This window comes from Rhincodon typus, unplaced genomic scaffold (assembly GCF_021869965.1).
Source record: "Rhincodon typus isolate 14 unplaced genomic scaffold, sRhiTyp1.1 hic_rhity00000432, whole genome shotgun sequence".
NCBI classification, from domain to species: Eukaryota; Metazoa; Chordata; class Chondrichthyes; order Orectolobiformes; family Rhincodontidae; genus Rhincodon; species Rhincodon typus.
Genome location: NW_025966070.1, coordinates 42,726 through 51,465, shown reverse-complemented (window position 1 = coordinate 51,465; position 8,740 = coordinate 42,726).

Genomic DNA, 8,740 nt, shown 5'->3' with positions numbered 1-8,740 from the left:
ATGTGATGCAATGCCACCCTCTGCTGGTCTCCACACGCCACTGCACAAGCAGCAGCAGAGGATGAGAACCGTCAGGGATTTATTCAGAGGGGGCCTGGGAGGGCAGCAGCTCACAACACCATCCAAACTGATTTCTTCTTCATGTACTTATCTACATGTCTTTTAAACTTTGTAACTGTACCCACTTCCACCATTTCGTCTGGAAGTTCATTCCTGACACGAACAACTCTCTGTAAAATAATTGCCCCTCATGTCTTTTTTTTTAAAAAAAAGTTTGCTCCTCAAAATTTGAAATATCCCCATCGTCTTGAAATCCTCCACCCTTGGAAAAAGGTACCTAACATTCAAGTTATCTGTACCCCTCATGATTTTTAAACCTCAATCAGGTCACCCCTCAACCTCAAACGCACAACTGAGAAAAGTCCCAGCCTACCCAGCCTCTCCTTATATCTCAAACCATCCATTCCCAGCGACATCCTGGTAAATCTCTGCTGATCCCTCTCCAGATTAGTATTATCCTTCCTATAACAGTGCAATCAGAACTGGACACAATACTACAGAAGATGCTTCACCAACGTCCTGTACAATCCGAAAATGATATCCCAACTCCTAAACTCAAAGGTCTGAGCGATGAAGGCAGGATCCTAAACACCTTCTTAACCATCCTGTCCATATGTGACACAGACTTCACAGAACTGTACCTGACAGTCCAGTCTCTGTTCTGCAACACTACCAAAGGTCCTAATTTAAATTGTGTAAGTCCTGCCTTGTTTGTTTTTCCAAATACAATGTCTCGCATTTATGCAAATTAAACACAACCTGCCACACCACAGCCCAGTGAGTGATATTCCCAACCCCACACAACGCTGACATGTTTTGAAAGACCCTCCCATCTCCAGAAGGCCTATAAACTCTGGCCTTTATTTTCCCAAGATCCTGCGCTTGGTTTGCCTTGTGCGGGCAGGAGGAGGGATGGGGGGTGGATTGCAGACTAGCCAGTAGTGAGGAGACGCTGGAATATAATTTGTTGCTTTGTAGCATTTAATGGTTTGAGGAGGAGGGCAGTCACACGTTCGAGGCGGGAAATAGTGATCTGCAATACGGTCTTTTGGGGCCGGAACTTATGCTCTTTTGTCGTGTTTAGTGTTCAGTAATAATATCTATTCGAGAATCTTCATAGTGCAGAGTATGTTTGCAGGATTTCTTTCCCTAACGTTGCAGTCTACAGATAATAGCCATTTAAGCTGGAAATCATGGCCAAGCAATTAAAGATGTTAATAGTTTATCTCAATGGCAGAGCACATGCACTCAACATCCTGTAGTTGAGGAACCTTGCATTTGTTCAACGCTGAAAAATCTTCCCTGTGTAATTCAGTAAAGTTAATCAGAATTTGATAAATCCAAACTCAGTTGATAGCTGGGGCGCAAAATGTGACTCACAATCTGGGCATGACTTAGGTCTTGTGTAATAGGTAGCGCCAATACCTCTGTGCCAGAGCTCTGGATTCGATTCCCATCCCTGAACCTGTGGTAATGTCACTAGCTCTGGACCAGAAGTTCTGGATTCAAGTCCTGCCAGTCGCAGAGGTGTGTCACAGCATGTCAGAACAGGTTGATGAGCAAATTTACAGAAGAATAATGTTGCAGAATCAGGGACTATTGAAGTGCAGAGGTAATATCCCTACCTCTGGGCATAAAGGTCTAGATTCAAATCCCACAGAGCTGATTCATAATATGTTTGAACAAGTTGGTTGAATTTTTTCTAGAATTATGACTTGATCGAGAAGGAAGAGGTATCAGTTTTGAATTTCAGAATTTAGGCCCGGGATAACAGAAAGCACAGCAATTCGTGTTGATTGGAGTAAAATTTGCACTTTGTATATGTTTATAAAATCATGAAGGGCATAGATAGAGTGAATAGTCAAGGTCTTTTTCCCAGAGTATGGGAAGTCAAAAGTTAGAAGACACAGGTTTAATGTGCGAGGGGAAAGATAAAAAAAAAACAAAAAAAAAACATATGGAATGAACTGCCAGACGAAGTGCTGGAAGCTTGTGAAAACAACATCTTAAAGGTATCTGGATGGGTATATGAATTGGAAGGGTCCAGAGGAATATAGGCCAAATGCTGGTAAATGGGATGAGATTAATTTCGGATATCTGGTCAGCATGGACATGTTGGACCAAAGGATTTGTTCCATCTTTATGATTCATTCATCCAATTGTTCAAGGTCTCTTTGTAATCTAAGATACCTTTCCTGGTCGACGTTCAAATAATAGTTACGCAGGACAAGAATAAAGTATTCAGACATAGAGTCATAGAGGCATAGAGATATACAGCATGCAAACAGACCATTCGGTCCAACTCGTCCACGCCGCCCAGATATCCAAAATAAATCAATGCCCATTCGCCAGCATTTGGTCCATACCTCTCTAAACCCTTCCCAAACATATACTCATCCTGATGCCATTTAAATTTTGTAATTGTACCAGCCTCCACCACTTCCTCTGGCAGCTCATTCCATAAACACACCACCCTCTGCATGAAAATGTCGCCCCTTAAGTCCCTTTTAAATCTTTTCCCTCTCTCCTTAAAGCTATGCCCTCTCGTTTTGGACTGCCCCACCCCGGGGAAAAGACCTTGGCTGTTTACACATCTGTGCCGCTTATGACTTTGCAAACGTCTGTAAGGTCACTCGTCAAAGACATTTATTTTATTGTGTACCAATTGTGGCAATTTTTCCACACAGCAATCACAGCCAGAAATGAAATTAATCATTAAGATTATCTGTATTCGTGGTGTTGTTAAAGGGACAAATGTTAACCAGGCTAACAGGAAATCTCCCCTCCTCCTCAATACGTGTCCGTGGAAAATTGAGCCCCTGATTGAGAGGGCAGACTAAATTTATTGCTGCATCTGAAAGGCAGCATTTTTGACCATGCAACATTCTACTCAAATGTCAGTCTATATTCTGTGCTTGTTTTTTAAAAGCTCAAGGATCAGAATAATTGACAGTACAACCTCTATCTGATGATCTGACGACAAATAGCCCTAATGGTGTATTGCTGTGCTCAGAAACACCTCGACAACCAGCTGCACACCGCAGGAGAGGCCCTGCAACCTTTTTCGGCTGCAACACAGCTAGCCCTGGTTAGCTAACAGGAAATGCAGAGGAGAGATAATTATTTATTTTCAGTTTGGAAAGCTGCAACTGCTGGAATTCCTCAGGGATCAGTGTGAGGTCATCAACAGTTTACAAACTAGATTACCGGTTTGGATCAAGGGCTGATAGGATTGGAGCTCCATTTGTTAGTACACCAGCATAGTCGTCCAATAAGATGTCAAGTGGAGGCAGAGCATCTACAACGGGCTGTAGACAGGGGATGATAATGAGCAAATTTTCGGCATTGCAAATAAAACAGTACAGTGTGGGTTATGGGAAGTTTGTGTTTTGGGGAAAGGATAAAACAGCAGTAAATTATATGACTGGAGAAGGAACGCAGAGTTCGGTGCTACAGAGGGATTTGTGTGGCCTGGTACATAAATCATATAATATTATTGTGAAGATGTCACAAGTGATTTGGAAAGTGAATTGAATGATGTTGTTTCTTGCAAAGGGTGCCGGGTTTGATCTGAAGCATGTTTCCCTGCATCTGTACAGGGCATTGCTGGGACCACATTTGATGCTCTGTGCGTAGTTAATTTGCCCTAAACTGAAAAATTAAAACTCAACTGTGTTCGAAAATTTTCAAAGATGGTTCTCTATACACTATCCTGGGATGAAGGCATTATGTTATGGAGGATCAACAGCTCAGACCTGAGAACGAGAAATGTTCTTCTTGACTATACAAGATTTTGAAGAGAGTGTAGCTGGTGAATGCCTGATGGATATTTCCTCGTGTATGGGAGAAGAAAACTGAGGAAGTAATTTAAAAAATAAAACAGGTTCTGAGGAAGGTTCACTGGGCCTGAAACATTCACTCTGATCTCTCTTCATAGATGATCCCAGCCTGCTGAGCTTTTCTAATAATTTCTGTGTTTATTTAGGAATAAGACACATTCATATTAACACAGATATTGTGAAAACATTAAACATTTTATTTTTAAATTACGCAGGCACATATAAACATATATTTGAATCAAGTAGGCCCATTTGTTGCTAAGGAAATGGCTCTGTGTACGACAACAGCAATAATGCACCGACGTGGAGCAGGAAATGTGGCGGAAACATATAGTTCGGACAAAGTTCAAGGACACCTCACATGTTCCAGTTTGTGGGTCGAATAACATTATTGTGTGATTCAACTCAGAGAGGGAAAAATAATGTAACCTCCCTGTTTAGCAACGGCCTATTGCTCCCTCTCTCTTTCCTTCTTCCTCATCACAGCAATGTATGAGAGCTAAACACCGGTCAGTCATCTTTACCACTCGTGGAGGATTCATGACTCGGATTCACTGGAATCTCCCACTGCCTGAAACAAAGCGAATTCAGCCAAATCAAACTGTTCCAGGAAGTAATCCAATTGCCAACAACTTGTGCGAACAGAACACATTTGGAAGCAGAATAACATTTGAGGCAATCTCACATTTTTCCTTTTATCACGAGTTCAACTATTATGTGGACAAAGTTATTTCAAATTAACAGTTAAGTTTGTCATCAAATGTACGTACGAGTTGTGTGTGTGTGTGTGTGTGTGTCATTATTTTTGGAAAGGGAGAATATCAATGTACGTATTTACAGATCCAAACTGTTTTACATTCTTCTTTTCATCATAGCTTGCGTAAATTTATTTTGGTCATAAACGTGCTTTTTAGCAGATTAAAGAAAACTGCCTGACTTGTCCCTAACACCGACCCCGACCCAGTCTGTGACGGATATCATCGGCCACATCACCAACCTGGTTACATCTAAAATTTGTTGTGGCCAGTGGAGGAGTGGGACTGGAAAAGGAAACAGTGACCAGCCAAGTCAAGGAACCATAGACCAGTGAGCCTGACATGAGTGCTGGGTAAGTTGTTGGAGTGGATCCTGAAGGATAGGATTTAAATGCAATTGGAAAGGCAAGAATTGATCAGAGATAGTCAACATGGTTTTGTGTGGTGGAAAACATGTCTCACTAACTTGATTATTTTGAAGAGGTGATAAAGAAGAAAGCAGTGTGGCAGACGTTTTCTATATGGGCTTCAGGAAGGCGTTCAATAACGTTCCGAATGGTAGACAGATTAGTAATGTTAGTTCACATGGGATCCAGGGGGAGCTAGCCAATTGAATTCAAAATTGGCTTGAAGGCAGAGGATTGTTTTCCAGACTGGAGTCCTGTGACAAGCTGTGTACCGCAAGAATCAGTGCTGAGTTCACTGCTTTTCATCATTAATATAAAGGATTTGGATGTGAATGTCAGAGGCATGGTTAGGAAGTTTACAGACGATATTAAAATGTGGTGTAGTGGACAGTGGTGAAGATTATCTCAGAGTGCAATGGGACATTGATTAGTTGTGCCAATGGGCTAAGGAGTGCCTGTTGGAGTTTAATTTAGATAAATGAGAGGTTTTGCGTTTGGTAAGGTAAAGCAGGGCAGGACTTATACAGTTAATGCTAGGGCCCTGGGGAGTGTTGCCGAATAAAGAGACCTTGGGTGCAGGCACTTACTTCCTTGAAAGTGGAGTAGCAGGTAGAGAGGATAGGGAAGGACACATTTGTCACGCTTGCCTTCATCAGTCAGAGCATTAATTATAGGAGTTGGGATGGCATGTTGCTCCTGTACACAAACTTGATGAGGCCACGTTAAGAATATTGCGCACATTGCGGTTGGCTCTGCTAAAGGAAGGATGTTGTTAACCTTGAGAGGAGCAGTAAAGGTTGACAAGGATGATCCTGGATTGGAGGGTTTGAGCGAGAGGGAGATGCTGAATAGTTTGAAGCATTTTCCCCTGGAGTGTTGGAGGCTGAGAGGTGACATTACAGAGGTTTATAAAATCATGAGGAGCATGAATAGTTTGAATAGCCAAGATCTGTTTCCCAGGAGTCAAAAGAAAAGTACATATGTTGACGGTGAGAGGGGAATGATATAGAAGTGAACATGGGGCAACGTGGTGTGTGTACAAAAGGTGCAGTCAGAAGTGGTGGAGACGGGTGCATTTACGCAGTTAAAGGGTATCTGAATTGGTAAATGAATAGGGAGGGTTTAGATGGATATCGGCCAAATACTGGAAAATGGAAATAGATCAGATTGCATATCTGGTCAGCGTGGACAAGTTGTACTAAATTGTCTGTTTCTGCGCTGTATGAATTTCTGATTCTATAAGATGGATGAGAAGAAATTCTAAAAGGGCATTTCGAATGGGAATTCTCCTCCCCAGAAGTCTGTGGTGCATTTCTGTTTACATTTATTCAGAGTGACATTCGTGAAATAGTTGACAAATGTTGTGAGAAAACCGAAGCCTCTCAAGCTGTTTACTCAAGTTTTATTAACTAGACAGCTTTGTGCCTCTTGTTCAATCTCTCTCTTAAAAGAATCCAGAACAAAATAACTTCATACAGTTACAGCATTGTTACACTAGTTCGCACATCAAGCTGTTACACAGGAACCCGGGGAAGGCCAATTAGGCACTTGGTCCTGCTGTACAGCCCCTTGAGTCACTGACATATGAACAGGAGGAGGCCATTCAACCTCTACAGTCACTTACATGGAAACAGAGTGAGGTAACTGATGCTCCAACATGACAAGCAAATGGAGCAGAGGCTTCACAGATTGTCTGCTTCACATAGTTCCTCGTGCCTCCGTTGCTCGTGGTACACGTGTGGTACTTTAAAGCGATTTTCTCGCAGTGAGGTGGGAAGCCTGATGTTTTGTGCAAAATCTCAAATCCTCCGACAAGACAGACGTGTGTTCTCGATGAAGATCAGAATGTGGTTGGAATGGCTTTCTGTTTCAGAAGTAAGGTATTATGGCTAATATCAGGATTGTGAACAGCATGACATTAATTGTAGGGTCACACATTAATTTGGGGAGAGTTCATTCAGAGCCAGCACTTCTCTTTCAATCGACATGGGGCTCTAAGTTATTTTACATGGAAAATCCATATGTATTTGCATGGGTAACGAATGGAATTTCTCACACTATCAATGTCTTTCTTGGACATAAGTGTTCACGGCCAAATCTCAAATTTTAATGCAATTATCTCTTATTCTTTCACAGCACTACAGATTAAACACTCTCTCCTCATGGTACCATCATCTCAGGGATTAGACTGGTGATACCTGTTTGTACCGTGTCTGTGGCAAGGAGATCTTTCCTTACAAAAGAGATAAAATCTGTACACAATGCCCCTAAATGCTCTCTCATCAAGGCTCTGCAAGGGCAAAAATATGGTCTTATTTATGTACCTGAATCATCTTACAATGAAGGACAACAAACCTTTTACTTCCCTCATTACTGATACCCCTGTATGTACTAATTTTGGTGACTTATGATCAAGGACATGCAGGTCCTTTTGGACAACAACACTTCCCAACCTCGCACCATTTAATCATTACAAAATGAGATGTATGCTATTGCTGGCCACATCCAAATTGTTGTATGCCTTTCATGTTACCAAACACTGGTACATGTGATACCCCGTAAGTTACAGCTTTCAGTCTGGAAAACGGTTCGACTGTCTGTGTTGTCTCAACTAAACAATTCTCAATCCATGTAGTATATTTCCCCTTACCCCTGGACTCCAGCTTTACTCACTCACCTGTGTGCAACCATATCAAAAGTGTTCTGTCAATTCAAATACACCACTCCCACTGGTTCTCATGTGTGGAAGCTTCAACTATTATATGCATATTGCTCAGTCGTCCATGCACTGGATAAAGGACCACAGCACACAGGAATTGTCAAAACAAACTGGAAAGTACATCTACTTCTGTCGATAATCTGCTTTTCTCTATTTTTACATCTCATCATTCATATTCTCTTGCTCTTTCTCTCTCTCTCATACATACATTACATATATCGAGTTAATAAATACTCCAATCTTTTTCCATGTCTTATCTCTCAAACCTCCCTCTTTCAGTTTAAATGTATTGCTCACATTTGGATGTGACACGATTATAATTGTGTAATGAAACTGCAAAGACATGAGGGAGGAACTGGCTAGAGTTAATAGGAATAGAATCTTAGTCGGGAAGACAGTGAAGCAACAAGGGAAGGCATTTCTGGGGATAATTTGCACACACACCTGAAATTTGTGGACTGAAATTTAATTAACACAAACTCCACAGGTTTATCAAAGATGACTTCCCTTTCCTGAATCTAAGTTAATTCTGCCAAGTCATATCATGATTCCCCAAGTGTCTAGTTTTCACATCCCTCATAAAAGATTCCAATATTTTCCTCATAACAGACATCAAGTTGCCCAAAATTTAGTTTTATTTTGTTTTCCCTCCCACTCCAGTTTTTCTTTGGGTTCCAACAGCTACTTTCCATTGTGTAGGAACCAGAAATTCCAGAATGTAAAGAATTTTGAAAGGTAATCAATAATTATTTCTTGTAGTTCCAAGTCTGAAATGACATTTGGATAAGTACATGAACAGGAAACAGTTGGAGAGATATGGGCCAAGCCCAGGTAGGTTGGACTCGGATAGTTTGGGATTATGTTTGACATGGACTGGTTGGACTGAAGACCTCTATTGCCACCTCCATGTATTCTCTGGGACATACCAGAGCAACGTACCAAACTTCAGTTCAATTAGTT